At 44.9% G+C, this 18,182-nt stretch overlaps 1 protein-coding gene across 2 annotated transcripts in view; it reads left to right on the forward strand.

The window, feature by feature from the left end:
• The first annotated feature begins 13,009 nt into the window (after positions 1-13,009).
• Positions 13,010-18,182, forward strand: part of LOC144809462 (sodium- and chloride-dependent GABA transporter 2-like) — a 1,234,427-nt gene continuing 1,229,254 nt past the window's right edge. For both annotated transcript variants that reach the window (XM_078673716.1, XM_078673715.1), the window contains exon 1: positions 13,010-13,131. The gene's annotated coding sequence lies outside the window, so the exon portion shown is untranslated. The remainder of the gene's footprint in view (positions 13,132-18,182) is intronic.

An 18,182-nucleotide genomic window follows, 5' to 3' on the forward strand; every position in this document is an offset into this window, starting at 1 on the left:
AGGGGGCTATATGGGTAATGGGGTGAAATGGGGAGTGAGGGACAGGGTAAAGGTATAGTGACATGGGCACAATCACTGTTATGTACAATAAAACCTTTCCAGCCTGATAAAGGTCTATAGTTCCCATATATACATAACTCATTGGCGCATATTTATTGGCTTGTTTTGTTTCTATTGGTTTGTTGGTATGTAGTAGATGGTCTACGTTTCGACCCCTGTTGGAAAGAGGGTGATTTGTTCCTCACTGTGGGGTCTTCATCAGGACAGGGTTATGTAGAGAGCACCTAGAAGTTATGAAATTGATTCAGTGTGTGAAGTAAATGTGGTGAAAAGTCAGGTAGGTGATCTGAATAGAACCTACTTGTGGTAGGAAAGACAGTCAATGAATGATCCTGGTTGGGCACTCAGTGGCTCCTTAACATCTGCAGTGAAATAAATGGTCTCAGTGTTACAATGAGGTAGAAAAACTCAGAAAACCTCATGCACCATATACGCGGTACAGAGATTCACTCAGCTGAAAAGCTATCATCCGGGGTATTGAATCTCCCGATGTAGGTTGGAATCAATCATGGAGAGGGTCTGTAGGGAAGAGACAGGAGGTCTGGATCAGGGACAATTCTTTCCTCATTGTGGAAAGTGATCAAAATCAACTGCGTAAATATTGGAACATTGCACGGTGCACTTGTCACAAACGGCTTAGTGGAGCAGACCCCCCTGCTGCTATTCACCGTCAGACAACACTTAAAATACTCCATCTCAATGTCAGATCATTGGTCTGTCACCATTTAGATGTTTTCACAATACTTACAGACGATAAACCTGACATTTTCTTTTTGACGGAAACATGGCTTCACGATTCTTCCACAGCAGCTATGAACCTTGCGCTACCTGAGGGGTACGTCATGTACACTCTGAATCGGAACTCAAGAGGTGGCGGGATCGCGGCCGTGATTAAGGCATGTTACCCATGTTCATGGAAGGCCATTGTTATAGCTGGCTGTGAAAGCGCCCATTTTGCAATTTCCATAAACCCTCATTTTACCATCTCCGGACTTCTCATTTATAGACCCCCTGGCCCTGACTCTGCCTTTCGGCTCGCCCTTCATGAGGTAGTTTCCTCTCTGGCCCTCAGATCAGCTAACTTTAGTATAGTAGGTGACCTCAATCTCCACCTGGACACTCCCCTTTCCTCTACTGTCAGTAGTTTCCTCACAGATATTGAGGCCTTACAACTACATCAGCTTATCAACCATCAGACTCATGTGGGCGGCCATACTCTAGATCCCTTTCTGACGAATCTCCATAATGCTGTCACGTCTCCACCTAAACCCATGGCCTGGACAGATCATCACCTGATCGAAGTCCGGCTTATGTCGAACATTTCTCCTTTTAAGAGCTCTACTCGGGCGGTTTTTAGGCGCCCCTGGAGGAAATTGAGACTAGTCGACTTCCATCAGCTTCTGTCACTACATCCACCGGACCCCCCTAAAGATGCTTCTTTGGGATATGACCATTTTTGCGAGTGGTTGACCCAAGCCCTGGACACCTTAATCCCTGCGGGATGGAGTAAAGTCCGGTCTGGCCCCTCTAGCCCATGGTATGATGATTCCCTTAGGCTCCTTAAGACTGCATGTAAAAGGGCTGAAAGAGCCTGGCGTAAGGCATGCGATCCCGACCTCAAGCAGATCTATCTGGCTAGCATTAAGTTATACCATCGAGCCATTTGCAAAACCCGAGCCACATTTTACTCCTTGGAGTTTAAGAACAGCCCTAACCCAATAAAACTCATCTTTAAGGTCTGTAAAGATCTTACTAGCAAGAAAACTGCGGTAATGGAAAAACGCTCCCTGACCCATTGTGAAGAGCTAGCGGCCTTCTTTGTGGAGAAAGTCGAGGCGATCTACCGAACATTCCCCCCTCAAACTGTGCCTGCTAATAACCTAGGATGTACTCCTGTAACCTCTAGGTCTCTTCTGGCATTACCTATGCCATCTCAGGAAGAGTTTAAATCTCTTGCTACGAAAGTCAAATCGGGCTCGCCTGCGGACCCACTAAGACCTATACAATTTAAAGAATCCGCTGAGGTTTGCTTTCCCCTTGTATACGATCTTATTGGGTTATCTTTTGAGTCCGGGACTGTTCCCAGTAAATGGAAGCAGGCGACGGTTATTCCAATTTTAAAGAAGCCTACCCTGGACCCATCAAAACCTGAACACTACTGACCCATCTCTCTCCTCCCATGGGTATCCAAACTTGCGGAGGCACACGCCAACAAAATCTTGTCTTGCCATCTCCAAAACTCAGGCATCCTTGATCCATCTCAGAATGGTTTCCGTGCAGGCCACAGCACGGAGACTGCCCTGATGGCGATGGTGGAGCACTTGCGGAGGATGTTGGACTCAGGACAGACGGCGGCACTGATCCTTTTGGATCTTAGTGCCGCTTTCGACACTGTCTCCCACTCCATCCTTCTTCAACGTCTGAGAGAGGCCGGTGTGGAGAATACAGCATTTGAATGGTTTCGCTCCTTTTTATCAGGGCGTACCTTCAAAGTATCCACCCCTCCATTTGAATCTGCCCCCCGCAACATTTCCCAAGGGGTCCCGCAAGGTTCGGCACTCAGCCCGACCCTTTTTAATTTGTATCTGCAGCCGCTAGCTGCTGTCGCTAAGAGATGGGGTTTAACTATGGTGTCCTACGCTGACGACACCCAGCTAGCGGTTGCACTAAATGGGGACTCTGCGGTCGATGCCCCTAAATTCCAGACTGCCCTAAAGGAGGTGGCAAGTTGGATGACGGACAACTGTCTCCAACTTAATGCAGCGAAGACAGAGGTCTTAGTTCTGGGCAAACAGGTTCATCTCTGGGGAGACCATTGGTGGCCACCGGAACTAGGCCAAGCCCCCATTCCTGTGACAGAGGCAAAGAACCTTGGGGTCTGGCTTGATTCCAATTTGTCTTTTATCCCTCATACTAAAAGAGTTGCCGGTATCTGTTTTGGTGTTCTTCAGAGCCTTAGACCCATTTCAATTTTTTGATGCCCCTACCAGGCAACTCATTGTCCAAGCTATGGTGCTCTCTAGATTGGATTACGCCAGCTCGCTTCTTTTGGGCGTTAACCAAACTGAACTTACACGCCTCCAGCGTGTGCAAAACGTGGCTGCCAGAATGCTGGTTGGCCTACCTAAATTCTGTTCTGCCAGACGTACCATATATGACCTACATTGGCTGCCCGTTTGGCAGAGGATCAAGTTTAAAGCCTTGTGCCTGGTTTTTAAGATCTTAAAGGCTTCATCCCCCCCCATTCTTGCACAGGCGATCTCCTACTACATTCCTTCTAGAGTTTTACGTTCGACGGGTCAATTTCTGGCCTGTGTTCCTCGCTTCAGGAAAGCCAGAGTTGGCGGCCGCTCCTTTGGTGTCCTGGCAGCGAGTCTCTGGAACACTTTACCCGTTGATATCAATGCCATACCGGATCTACTGCCTTTCAGGAGAGCTGTCAAAACTTTTTTGTTCCCACTAATCTAATTTGTTCCTTCAGCTCTGTCTGATATCTCCATCTGGTTGTGTTATTCTGTCCAACATAGCGCCGGGACGCCACTTTGCTGTGGCAGCTGTGCGCTTTACAAATCATATAACATAACATAACATAACTTGGAGTTACGAGAAAGGGCTGTCTAAGTTAATGAGCACATTGTATTACTCAATTACTTATGCAGCACAAATATGAAGGAAAACTATGATTGAGTGCCTGGGCTAAAGGTGGCTTGGGCACGCTTCTGAGCCGGTATATACAAACCATATTGGGTTTCATAATCGGTGAGGTGTGCTGCGCTGCAGTGCGTTTATCTATAAATTGCATAGCATCGGTAACTTTTACATAAATGGTGACTGTGCGTGTATGCCTGCACTACTCATAGGCATAGACATTTACATCGGAGATTGCTGTGTGTTACTGCTTGCACTAATCTTTGGTATAGACATGAATCAGAGTGGGTAGTGTTTGGTGCGCGTTACATGAGAGAAAACGCTGAGTGCCGAGTACATTCTTCTTCTTCTTATTATTATTATTTTAAAAGCCCTGGGGGTGGTGGTCCCCAAGGCTGGGGGGCTGGGACACCCCCCGCACATATATTTTAAAAGCCCCGGGGGGGTGGCGGTCCCCGGGGCTGGGGGGGCTGTGAGTCCCCCCACAAACATTACTTTAAATCCCTGGGGGTGGCAGTCCCTGGTGCTGGGGGGACCCTTTGGTCAACTCATCCCTTTACAAAGATTGCCCTGGGGATTTGGCTCACCCGGGGGCTAATTATTAACAAAGCCCAGGAGGCCACTCTTCGTTATTTTTTTCATGGCTGGATCCGCGCACTTTGCGGGGATTTTGCCGATTTAAAAAAAAAAATTTTGGGGTGCCCTGGGGGTCCTTGTGGGATCCCCTAAGCACCCCCTAAGCAGGCCTAGGGGGTCAGGTTGTTTCTACCCAGCCCCCTTTTCACGTTTTGCACATTTCTTTTACAGATTTCTTGTGCCTCGGTTCTATCAAGGCACAAGATGGCTGCCAACATTTCCTGCTTTGGAGTGTTGACAGCCAATTAGCATACAGCTAGTGATCGGGAGGGTGCGCGGATCCTGCACGGCCATAGATATATATGTGTTTTTACTTTTAATTTTCTCAGCAACTACTGAACGGATTTACACCATTTAACAAAAAGGGTTCTTTCTGAACCAAGAACTACCTCTTTGCCAAATTTGGTGTAATTTCGTTTAGCAGTTTGGGCTGTAGCCGTGTCTAAAGTTTCCTATGGGAAATTGCATAGGGAAAACACTTTTTTGTCATCAGTGATGTCACTGACCATGCCATGAAAGAGGTAATATGTGACATCATCAGCAGTAGATTGCGGGCACGCGAGATATAGTTAGTACAACTAACTATATCGGAGGAATTTCAATGGTTTTGTATGAGTGAAATGTCCAGCTAACTATAACACCCCTAAAACCTATAGTTTTTTCAGTGAATTTCTAAGGTTTTTTAAATGCTAATTCCTAACTATATCAGGCCTGAAACCTATGTTTTTTTCAGTGAATTTCAAAGTTTTTTTAAATGCTAATTCCTAACTATATCAGGCCTGAAACCTATGGTTTTTTCAGTAAATTTCAAACGTTTTTTAAATGCTAATTCCTCACTATATAAGGCCTGAAACCTTTGGTTTTTTCAGTGAATTTCGAAGGTTTTGTAAATGAAAACTTTTAAATGTATTAATTGTTATATTTTTTGTTACAGTTGTTGCAATGGGCAACACAATTTCAAACACAGCAACATTGGCCTCAATGTGTTTTTCTAGTTAAATGCATGGATTACCTTTTGCTAACCACAGGACTGGATCGTAGATTCAGTCCTCGGACGTCTCCTGTAAACGGTTGTGTAAAAGTGTTTTAGTTACAGTAGCGATTTTTAAGGAATATTATTGTATTTTAAAAGTTGACAGAAATTTTTTCACATAGAATCACCAATGTTATCCTATGGGAGGAAATTCACTTAGCAGGTAAGTAGTGTTATCATTACTTTTTCTTACTCAGTCGTGGACCCTGGTTGCAGCACTGGTGCATCTCCTGTAAACAGTTGAAAGAATGTGTTTAAGTCATACATGCGATTTTTTAGAAATATTTTTAGTTTGTGAAAATAGACACAGAAACATTTCTGGTGAAAACCAGACAATGGATTCCTAGGGTAGGAAATTCAAGTTACTGGTAAGTATGGATCAGTACTGGGCTCAAAGATGCAGCACTGAGGTCTCTCCTGATAACAGGTGAGTAAATCGGAATTCGTAGTTCGGCTGATTTTAGAGGAATTTTTTAAAGTTCCAAAACTCCACACTTAGAAAAACTTGCAAGTGAAACCATTCAATGTTCGCACATGGAAGGAAATTCACGTTACTGTAACTACGATTAGAATTACTTTTCAGGATCAGTATTGGGCTGAAAGATGCAGCGCTGAGGTCTCTCCTGATAACAGGTGAGTAAATCGGAATTCAGAGTTCGGCTGATTTTAGAGGAATTTTTGAAAGTCCAAAACTCCACACTTAAAAAAAATTCCAAGTATAACAAGTCAATGTTAGCCGATGGAAGGAAATTCAAGTTACTTTAAGTATTGTTAGAATTACTTTTCAAGATCAGTAGTGGGCTGAAAGATGCAGGACTGAGGTCTCTCCTGATAACAGGTGAGTAAATCGGATTTCGTAGTTCGGCTGATTTTACAGGAATATTTGTACGTTTCAAAAATAGACACTTAGAAACTTTTCTGGTGAAAACCACACAATAGATTCCTATGGAAGGAAATACACGTTACTGGTAAGTACGCTTAGATTTACTTTTCAGGGTCTGTACTGTGCTCAAAGATGCAGCACTGACGTCTCTCGTGATAACAGGTGAGTATATCGTAATTCGTAGTTCCGCTGATTTTAGAGGAATATTGTGCTCAATAGTGAAGGAAGGGGGCGGGGCCTGAGGTGACATGTGTGCAAACACACCCTGTGGCACGTTTTAGGTTGTGGATTTAATTCCTCTTCAATCCTGAGGTACCCTGTGAGCAAACTAGCCCATCAGGTACCTCCAGTATGCGCCAGGGAGCTGCGTTGCAGAGAGGTGTTCAGAGGGCACGCCCCCTTTCTACAACACTCTGCAATGCAGCTCCATGGCGCTTTCTGGAGGTACCTGTTGGACTAGTTGGCCCCAAGGGGACCTATGGATTGAAGAGGAATTAATTCCCCAACTTAAAACGCGCCACAGGGCATGTTTGCACACATATCACCTCAAGCCCCGCCCCCTACCGTCACCACTGTGCAAACGCGCCCCGTAGCACGTTCTAAGTGGGGGGATTAAGTCCCCTTGCATACTGGGGGTCCCTGGGGGCCAACTAGCCCACCAGGAACCTGCAGTATGCGCCAGGGGGCTGCATTGCAGAGAGGTGTAATGAGGCCACACCCCTTTGTACAACACTCTGCAACGCAGCTCTGTGGCACTTACTGGAGGTACCTGGTCGGCTAGTTGGCCCCCAGGGACCCCCAGTATTCAAGGGGAATTACTTCTCCCTCTGCAAATGCGCCAGGGGGCGTGTTTGCAGAGTGGTGCAGGGAGGGGGTGGGGCTTGAGGTGACGGATTGCACCACTCTGCAAACGCGCCCCCTGGCACATTTGCAGAGGGGGAACTAATTCCCCTTGAATACTGGGGGTCCCCGGGGGCCAACTAGCCCACCAGGAACCACCAGTATGCGCCAGGGGGCTGCCTTGCAGAGAGGTGTAAAAAGGGGAGTGCCTCAGTACACGTCTCTGCAAGGCAGCCCCCTGGCGCATTTGCAGAGGGGGAACTAATTCCCCTTGAATACAGGGGGTGCCTGGGGGCCAACTAGTCCACCAGGAACCTCCAGTATGCGACAGGGGGCTGCGTTGCAGAGAGGTGTAAAAAGGGGCATGGCCTCTTTACACGTCTCTGCAAGGCAGCCCCCAGGCACATACTGGAGGTTCCTGGTGGGCTACTTGGCCCCCAGGGACCCCCAGTATTCAAGGGGAATTATTTCCCCCTCTGCAAATGCGCCAGGGGGGGCATTTGCAGAGTGGTGCCTTAATTTGTTTTTGGGGATTGGCAAGGTACGTGTATCCTGCGATTTTTCCCCCCCAAAAAAATTATTTTGGGGGCCTTTGGGGTCCCTGACCAGGCCTAGGGGGTCAGGAGCCTCCAGTATGCACCAGGGGGCTGCCTTGCAGAGAGGTGTAAAAAGGGGCGTGGCCTCTTTACACGTCTCTGCAAGGCAGCCCTCTGGCGCGTTTGCAGAGGGGGAACTAATTCCCCTTGAATACTGGGGGTCCCTGGGGGCCAACTAGTCCACCAGGAACCTCCAGTATGCGACAGGGGGCTGGGTTGCAGAGAGGTGTAAAAGGGGCGTGGCCTCTACACGTCTCTGCAAGGCACACCCCTGGCACATACTGGAGGTTCCTGGTGGGCTACTGGAAATTATTTCCCCCTCTTCAAATGCTCCAAGGGGCGCGTTTGCAGAGTGGTGCCTTAATTTTTTGTGGGGGTTCGGCAAGGTACGCGTATCCCACGATTTTTTCAACAACAACAAAAAATAATTGGGGGGCCTTGGGGGTCCTTGTGGGATCCCCTAAGCAGGCCTAAGGGGTCAGGGTGTTTCTACCCTGCCCCCTTTTCGCGTTTTTCGCGTTTCTTTTTCTGTTTTCTTGTGTCTCGATTCTACCGAGGCACAAGATGGCTGCCAACACTTCCTGGTTTGGAGTGTTGACAGACAGTTGACAGCCAATCAGCATGCAGCTCGTGCTCGGGAAGGTACGCTTACTGTACAGAGTTCTGAAATCTGTCTCTAGATATCGCTACTGAACGGATTTACACCATTTAACAAAAATCACAATCTGCGAACCGAACTCTACCTCTCTGCCAAATTTGGTGTAATTCCGTTCAGCCGTTAGGGCTGTAGCCCTGGCTAAATGTCCCTACGGAAAATTGCATGGGGAAAACACGTTTTGGAACCCCCCTTTTTTCTCGGCCCCCACTTGACGAATCACCCCCAAACTTTCAGGGAAGGAGCGGAGCCGAGCAGGCCATTTTCTTGGAGAAATTCATGAATATTCGTCCACCAGCGCCAAAGTTATTCCAGATAGAATGTTGCGGATTTCCTATGGAAACTAGGTCCTAACTATATCTACCTACTGGCGACCGCCAGTATATATAATATATATATATATTCCAAAATTCTTTGCGCTCAGCAGCCGCTGAGCAGCGCCATGGTCCAGCCTCTTTCGGAAGCGGTTCGTGTAAGGTGGCGAACCTTAAACATCAAGTCAGAAACCTTCGCTTTTCGGCGGCAGTAAGACACGAACACAATTCTTTCCAGGTAGCCTTTTAATTTTGCAGATTAAAGGCACTCTACGAGTTTCGGGTGAAAACCCTTGTTCACGAGTGTTTGTGTTGCTATAGTGACATGTTTAAATAATCATGTGACAGCTTGTGCTCAAAACAATATAGAAAACAGACTTCCGCTGTTATGTGAAACGAAAAACACATAAGTTTCATGAACACATGTTTCAATTGCAGTTCGTTAAAATACATAAGTGCAGCTTCATAATAAATAAGTGAATTTTTACAGCTGGTTGATATGTGGTTTAACAGACATTAGTAATGAAATTATTTGAACGGGCTCCTCAAATCTGAGTTCACCTTTGCTGTATATTATGCCCAAGTGGGCCTTGTAACATAACCATATATCTTTTAAACTCTGACATTCCTTGGCATAGAGTTATCTCACCCCTGTGGGTTCACTCCCACTAGAAATTACAGCGTTTTGCCCCAGTGGGCTATGTGACATGAACTTATGTCCTCGAACTCACATAGGAATCCCTAAAACAACAGTTGTCATGCCCCAGTGGGCTAGTACCTCAACCACAAAGATCTCAGCTATTGGTCATACTTTCTTATACTGTTGCACAGTCTGGTAAGATAGTTTCATTCGGCTATCTCCATAACGAACCACCTCTATGCGCTTACGTGTTCTAAAAAAGAAAATATATAACAAACTGTAACTAATAAATACATATTATAAATATACCTTTAAAATTATTCTCTTCGAGAGATCGATCAACTCATTTCTATTTACAAACATACTGGTATCATGTGAACAACTACGGTTAGCTCAAAAGACAGAAACATTTCTATTTTCAACTTAATAACACTTAGCCTAATCTCGTTCTGAAATAGCAACTGTAACATTTCTTATTACCCTAGATGTACCTCAAGTTCTTCGTCACAATTGTGCCCTAGGGGGTCATTTTTTTGTACTGTATGATCAGTCTTGACTCCAACCTTCGCAGGCTTTGTACTCTATTACCCCCTCTTTAATCTAATTTAATCATGTCTAACACACAGAAGCTCAGTAACGATGTATCCTGTTTGTGGTGGCTTTGAAAATGTCTGGCGATTGGGTAAGCTTTGTCGCAATTCTTTATTGCTCTTAAGTGTTCTAAAATTCTGATTTTTGCCTTGTGGATTGTACTGCCGATGTAGCTCATTTTACATGGGCAGAACAATGCACAAACTGCATATTCTGTGTTGCATGACGTGTGTTCTTTTATTTTAAATGTTTGTGCATCTGGTGATAGGGTCACTTCCTTGTGGTTGCAACTGTTTTTGCATGCCTTACAGTTTCTACAGGTGTAGAAACCTTGTATTCCTGTTATTTTTGTTGTTTTGCTTTCAACTGCTCTACAAAGCCCATCTTTCAAAGATTTAGTTCTCTTAAAGGTTACCTGTGGGGACGACTCGACATATTCTGCAATGTCTGGGTCTGTTTTTAAGATTGGCCAAAATTTGCCTAAGCTCTTTTTAATCATAAAAGCTTGATTGCTATAGGTCGTAATGAAACGAGCTTTATTTACTGTCTCTTCCTCTTCATTTGTTCTCTCAGATAACAGTGATTCTCGACTTCTCTCTGAAACTGCAATCTTTGCTTTATTTATGATCTTTTCAGATATCCCCTGATCCTGAATCTTTCTGACATTCGGCTTTCTTCCTCATCGTAACCTTGCTTTGTACTGCAATAGAGGTACTAGCCCACTGGGGCATGACAACTGTTTATATATATATATATATATATATATATATATATATATATATATATATATATATATATATATATATATATATATATATATATATATATATATATATATATATATATATATATATATATATATATATATATATATATATATATATATATATATATATATGGTCCTCCAAAGTGATCCACACGACTCCGAGCGCTCTGTTGTGGGTGCTCTGCATGGGGGCCGGATCCTGGCCCGACATTCAATTTTGACACAAAGAATGCGGCACAACAAAGTTCCAAGTTGATTTCATGAGGGTTTATTGCTCCAGCTCAGACCAACGTGTTTCAGCCTAGGAACAGGCTTTGTTCACGGTAAGTGAGCACTCAACCACGTTTACTATTTATCCCACTTGGCTGTTATGGTGCATTATGGGATTTGTGGTTCATTTGATAAAAGGGGTTATTTTACATGACTTCGACATTAGCAATTTAAGCACTTAATTATCAACATTAGGTACTTTGACATTGTGTTAGTCATGAATATTCTGTTGTGGCATTTTATAACACATTTATCTAGTTATTGAGAGTCACAGTTTAGAACTAATAATTTCAATTTTGGTATAGTTGTCATGCCCCAGTGGATATATATATATATTGACAAAGGCCTCTTGAAGGCTGAAACGCGTCTCTCCTTGTGCTCGGGATCAAGGGTGACCTTACCATGAAATAAATGCCGAATCCAAAGTCACTTCGTGTCTGTGCCTGCTTTCCATGGAGACTCTGTGGGGAGCTGGATGTTTTGGTTCATATATATATATATATATATATATATATATATATATATATATATATATATATATATACAGTTGTCATGCCCCAGTGGGCTCCAATTAGCTACAGCTGCTGAGAACTACTGACATTGATGGGGTGGTGACTCAGCGTGTACTCGAGCTGGCTTTTGAGGCGGGACAATACCGGTGATGCAGTGACTGTTGCTTCCGGCGCTATGCCTGTCCTATCAGTCCCGAGGCTCTACAGCAATTTTGCTCTCTGGGGCAACCATGTTCCCTGCCAAAAAGAGGTTTCACTTTGCAAGAACTGCCACCAGCCAATGTACAACTGGGCTTCCCATCATCACAATAAGGTTAATTTTGTAACAGCTGGGAGAGTGCGGAGAAGCGGGGACCCATAGAGCATTGAATGTATTGTCCCAGAAGCTTAATGTCTAGTTAACCACTGAGCTCGATCTGTCGCCAAAGAACGAGTATTTTGAGAGAGCATGTGCAGCCCAATTGTAAGTCCAATTGTCAGCAGTATCCAGTCCCCCATCATAGTCTGACTGCATGCTCTGAGCCTGTGAGACCAGTGATGGGTCCCCACCCCATGGGAACCCATGCATAGATGGTTCTAGCTGTTTAAAGAATTGTGGCAGGGGGAACAAGGGGCGGTTCTGCAGCACGTACAGAGCTCCAGCAGGGCGACGGTTTTAAATAAGGCACAATGTCCCATGACATTCAGAGGTAAGCTGGACACGTTATCAAGTTCCCTTCTGGGGTGCCTGGTAGTGGGTCAATGTCTGAACTACCTGTCACCCACATCCCCAAATGTTTGAAGTGGCCATAAGCAATCTTAATCAGGAGTTGTGAGAGTTTGCCTCCGGATGGACGCCCTGTTCTGTTTCAAAGAGTGAGGACAGTAACTCTTTGAACCTGACTCGCACGCATGGGTAACCAGAGAACATTTGCACATAGTTCCTGAAGCAAGGGCCAAAGGGCTTTGTTTGCAGAACCACGTGCAGGTATGGTTAATGAATTGTGTGGAAGGCCTTGTCGAAGTTGACCACCATTAACGATGCATCCTCCATCAGTTCTTGTGCCCTGGCTAATGCAACGACCCTGCAGAGGCAGTGATTAGTGTGTGTTACTTTAAAGAGCCCCTTTGCCAGTACTCTAACCAAATATTTTCACTTCTGTGTTTAACAAGGACATTGGAAGGTAGGAACGGCACGTCTGCATGGGCCTCCCCTCTTTCAAAAGTATCACGATGGTGGCGCTTTTCAGATCTAAGGGGAAGGTGGTCTCCCGCCTCATCAAAAGCACAGAGCAGCTGTGGTGTCAATAGGGATGTGAACGTCTTCAATCTTTCCAGGAGAACCCGTTTAGTCTTGTCTGAGACAAAACCTGTTGGATTTCATTCTGAGATATGGGGAGATTTCGGCCTAGGCATTTCTCCAAAGATAGAGCTGGAAGGGAGAGGCCTTGCAGATTCGGGCGTGGGGTGGAGGAAAACTCCGGTGTGAAGCTGTCAATAATATTGCGAGAAAGATGCTTTAATATGTACTTGGCTTGTAACAAACTCCTCTTGGAGGAAATGTGTGGGCCAGCGGCCAGGGTGGATGAATCTGGAGAGCAAAGCGAACGATTCGAGCGCCCGTAGCAGCTCAGCTCTGCTCAGCACTGTGTGACTCTGGGCTTACTTAATCTCCACGACTGCCCCCGGCGCCTTGAGACCCTTAAGGGTGAGTAGTTCACGCTTTACAAATACGGGGTTTATAATTTATTGTAATGGTGGGAACTAATTGTAATGTAATCTCTCCGTTTGCCAACCAGTGCAGCATTTTCTCTGCTTTGTCCCACATTCATAAGTTCTGTGCTCATCAGGCCCACTCTGGGCTCCTCAATTGATTTGCCTCGGATGGATGACGGAAATCAGACGAGACCATCCGCCATGTTCGGTAGACCAGTCACGCCCCAAGGGCTTGTTGTTTTTCATGAGGTATCTGATTTCTGAAGATGTCATGTCACAGATATTGTAGAACATGACAGTTGAGCACGGACTTATTAAGGTTTAAGTGTGCAATGTCTTACAAGGCAGATAACGTTTTGGATAACATGGGACATTTGCAGACAGATTTTTGGTTTGGGAAAATTTCCTTTTAAGGTATTGTGAAAGCAATAGATCGCTTGCTGTCTGTAGGCATGGAGGAGCTTTGTGTCAGTCGCTTTCAGTGATTAATTTGTATGGCTAAATCTCCTACAACAAATGTTTGGTTGGCCTATACCTTAGTATCAGCAACAGCAGTTTTCAGATGTTTATGATGTCCGTTTTTGGTCATAAGCATGTCTTCCCAAACATTTTGGGCTAATGCCTGCCACGGGTGCTCGGCCCACCCACACGCGTGAGGCCCTATTTTTATCAGGAGGCCTGGGGGAATGCTGGGAGGTAGGGAATTTGTGTCAGACCAGTGATCCTACAACTTTTACACAGAAATTTGAGAAAAATCTGATTTTTGGCAGCTGAATTTGAGGTTTGCAGGGAATTCAGGGTAGGAAAACGTTGAGAGGTACAAGCAATCCATACCTCCCTTAACTCACCCGGGTGTATAGTTCTCAAAAATATCTGGGTTTGGTATGCTTACCTAGATGGCTGCCAAGCGCAGGGCCAAAAACCCAGGTGAGCCCTTTTGCAAAACAAGGTGGTTTGTGGTAGTTAATTTTGATGAGTCCACGTTGCGTTTTCCTGTTGTGGGCACTAGGCTCACCCACTCGAATACCATATTTATCGAGAGACTTTGGGAAATACGGGGTTGGTAGAAGTTTGAGGATCTATACAGATTCCAGAACTTTTCATCATAGAAATGTGAGGAAAATTGATTTTTTTTTACAAAGTTTGAGGTTATCAAGGGATTCTGGCAGGGTACATAACAAAGGCCCCTGCGGCCCCGGCGGTGCAGGGGGCCTGGGGTGCAGTGTCCTCCTCAGCAGGGTACTCAAGCCTGAGAGCTCTGGATAAAATCCGGAGCGGGGGCCACTCCGTGTACCTTACAAGGGGGCCCCCTCAACTTTTGTTACTCCACTGGATTCTGGGTTACAGAACGTGGTGAGAGCTACAAAGGTCACCCCCTCTACGATTCCCCTCGGTCTCGTGTTAAAAAAAATGTATAGGTTTGCTAGGTTTCTCTAGTTGTTGGCAGAGCTACCGTTCAAAATCCTCAGCTAGGCACTTTTAAAAAAAGGGTCAGCATTCACTGTAAAAATGTGGTGTGTCCATGTTGCGTTTTGGCCCATTTCCAGTCACGGGCACTATATCTACCCAAAGGAGTGAGGTACCATTTTTACCTGGAGACTTTGAGGAATGTGGGGTTAGTGGAACTTTGAGGATCCACACAGATTCCAGAACTTTACTTCACAGAAATGTGAGGAAAAGGTTTTTTCTGACAACGTTTGAGGTTTGCAAGGAATTCTGGGTCACAGAACCTGGTGAGAGCCACACAAATCATCCCATCCTTGATTCCATAGGTGTATAGTTTTCACTAATGTATAGGTCTGATAGGTTCCCCTAGGTGCCGGCAGAGCTATGGTTCAAAATCCACAGCTAGACACTTTGCAAAAAAAAGGTCAGTCTCACGTAAAAATGTGGTGTGTCCACATTGCGTTTTCCTGTCACGGGCACTAGGCCTACTCACATGAGTGGGGCACCCTTTGTATCAGGAGATTTTGGGGAATGCAAAGTTGGGGGAATTTTGGGGATCCACACAGGTTCCAGAACTTTCCATCAACTTTCCATCAAGAGGAACATGTGTTTTTCTTTTACAATGTTTGAGGTTTGCAAGGGATTCTTGGTAACAGAACCTTGTGAGACCCACACAAGTCACCCCTCCTCGATTTCCCTGCATTTATAGTTTTCAAACATGTATAGGTTTGCTAGGTTTACCTAGGTGCCGGCAGAGCTAGGGTTCAAAATCCACAGCTAGGCGCTTTGAAAAAAGGGTCAGTTTTCACTGTAAAAATGTGGTGCATACATGTTGCGTTTTGGCCCGTTTCCAGTCATGGGCACTATGGGTACCCACACAAGTGAGGTATTATTTTTATCGAGAGACTTAGGCAAACACAGAACTGTACAGCCACTGTTACTACAGAGTGGCTTTCTATGCATTTCTGCCTTCCAAATGTAGGACAATTTGTAAAATAAAAGTCCCTTTGAAAAATGTCCTATAATTCACATGCTAGTATGGGTACCCACAATTTCGGAGGGAGGCAGGGCTGTTTTTAGGGCTTAGGGGATGGAGGGGTTGTTTTCTAGGGCTTGGGGTGGTTAGGTAGTTTTTAAAAATAGGAGGTCTTGTTTTAGACTTAAGGACAGTGGAAGGGGTATGGGGCAGTTTTAGTAACATCACGGAGGTTGAAGGGGGTCGGATCGTGTAAGCCAAGGGTTAGAGACAGCATGGGGGGGTTAGGGTATTTGGACCTCAGGGCTGGGGGAATGTAGGGAGTTTGTAGTTTTTATGAAAAGACCTAGGGGAACACAGAACTGCAGAGCAACTGTTACTACCTATTGATTTTCTATGCATTTCTGCCTTCCAAATGTAGACCAATTTGTAAAATAAAAGGCCCCGTTGAAAAATGTCCTATAATTCACATGCTAGTATGGGTAACCACAATTTTGGAGATGTGCAAATAGCTACTGATTCTGAACTCTATATTTTGTTCTGATTTCGGAAATACAAAGGAGTCCTTGATATCTATTTTTCACTCTTTATATTTTACCAAATGAAATGGTAAATATCCTGTAGACAATGAAAAATTGCAAGATGCAGCTCAGTTATTGGCTCTGGGTTCCTCAGGTTATTGGTGAACTTACAAGTTTATATATCCCACAACCAGAAGGGTCCAGCGGCTTTAACGCTATATTTCTTTCAAAAGACGATGAAAAACCATTGCAAGATGCAGCTCAGTTATTGGCTCTGGGTTCCTCAGGTTCTTTGTGAACTTACAAGTCCTATATATCCCCACAACCAGAAGGGTCCAGCGGCCTTAACGCTATATTGCTTTCAATTGTTATCTGTTATATTTAAAAGAAGTTACAGGTGAGAACGTTTTCAACTAATTTTCAATTTTTCCTATTTTCAAGGATCTACACAAATGACCCCTTGCTAAATTTAGAATGTTGTCTACTGTATAGCTGTCCAGCATCCATTATTGCTTTCACACCCATTTCTTCCACTAACAGGAAGGAGGTTGAAAGCACAAAAAGTAGCAAAAATAGGTTATGTCCCTGTAAAATGCCAGAATTGTGTAGAAAATTTTGACTTTCTGCTGCAAGTAAAGTCCCTTGTCCCCTACCAGCAGATTTCTGGCCTGTCTCTACTAACAATCCTCCATTGCCTGTTAAGACAGTTCGTAATCTAGGAGCACTGCTGGACAGTAATCTACAATTGGACTCTCAAGTAAATAAAACTGTGAGCACCTGTCTATCTCTGCTCTGAGTCCTTCAAAAAATACTCCCTTTTCTACCTGTCTCAGTTATACCTCAAGTGGTAAGGAGCATTATTATGAGCAGATTAGGCTACTGCAATGCCCTACTCCTAGGAGCTCCAGGTTCTTTGTTAAAAAAAACTGCAAAGGATACAGATCATTGCAGCTAAGCTTGCTTTAAACAGACAACGCAGAGCATCAGCCTCACTTGCCCTAAAAGATCTTCACTGGTTGCCCATTGTGCAGAGAGTCAAGTTTAAGTCACTCTGTATCGTTTATAGGGCAGCTAGGGCAGCACATAAAATGGGGCCTAAGCTTTTACAGAGGAAATTCTTATGGTACTCACCAGTGAGAAGCCTGCGTTCCTCTTCAGCCGGTCTGATATGCAGTCCCCATGTCAATAATTTTCGACTGGGGGGCAGATCATTTAGTTTTGTAGCCTCCCAACTCTGGAACACTTTGCCACCTGAGCTTAGACAAATGGACACTCTGTCACACTTCAGGAAGGAATTGAAAACTAGACTCTTTCCTAGAGAATAATCCTCAACCCTGTTCTTCAAGGTCAGTTACATACAGTGTCTTTTGGTAATCCCAGCACCAGGATACCTGTTGGGTGGCAGCTGTGCTATAAAAGTGTCCCGTACATTACATTACATTACAAAAGTCTGCCTGTCCCTGAAAGCTAGGAAGATGGTGATTTCAGCAACACAAACCCTTTGTTGATACCATTTGCAGGGAAAAAAACATATGCTTTCTTCTGCATCACTTTTTCCCCTTTTTACCAAACCCCCCCAAATTTAGCAGTATTTTGGCTAATTTCCGGGTCCCCTCCAGGGAAATCCATAAGCCCTGGGTACCTTTAAAATCCCCATGATGTTGGAAGAAAATGACTCAAATCTGACGTGGATACCTTATGTGGACAAAACGTTACCGGGGACCTAAGCCCGAACTACCCCAAATGGCCAAAAAAAGGCTTAGCACACGAGGGAAAAATGTCTAGCAGTGAAAGGTTAACCACACACATGCTTTAACCATGCATGCGTGGTGGCATGCGCAGTCTAGCTGCTGCAGCTTCTGGGCAGAACTCAGAAGCAGGAAGATCTTGGACCTAGGTGAAGGACGCAGTGAGGTTAGTGGGGCTGTCACTGTGCTTGGAGGTAGTTTGTATGGTTTTTGGGGGTAGTTACAGAGCTGGGGGGTCAAAGGTTGTTTTCAGGGCTTGGGAGGGAGGCAGTTTTGTTTTTAGGGCTTAGGGGATGGAGAGGTTGTTTTTAGGGTTCGGGGCGTCAGGTAGTTTTTAAAAATAGGGGTTATT

This window comes from Lissotriton helveticus, chromosome 1_1 (assembly GCF_964261635.1).
Source record: "Lissotriton helveticus chromosome 1_1, aLisHel1.1, whole genome shotgun sequence".
Lineage (NCBI taxonomy): Eukaryota > Metazoa > Chordata > Amphibia > Caudata > Salamandridae > Lissotriton > Lissotriton helveticus.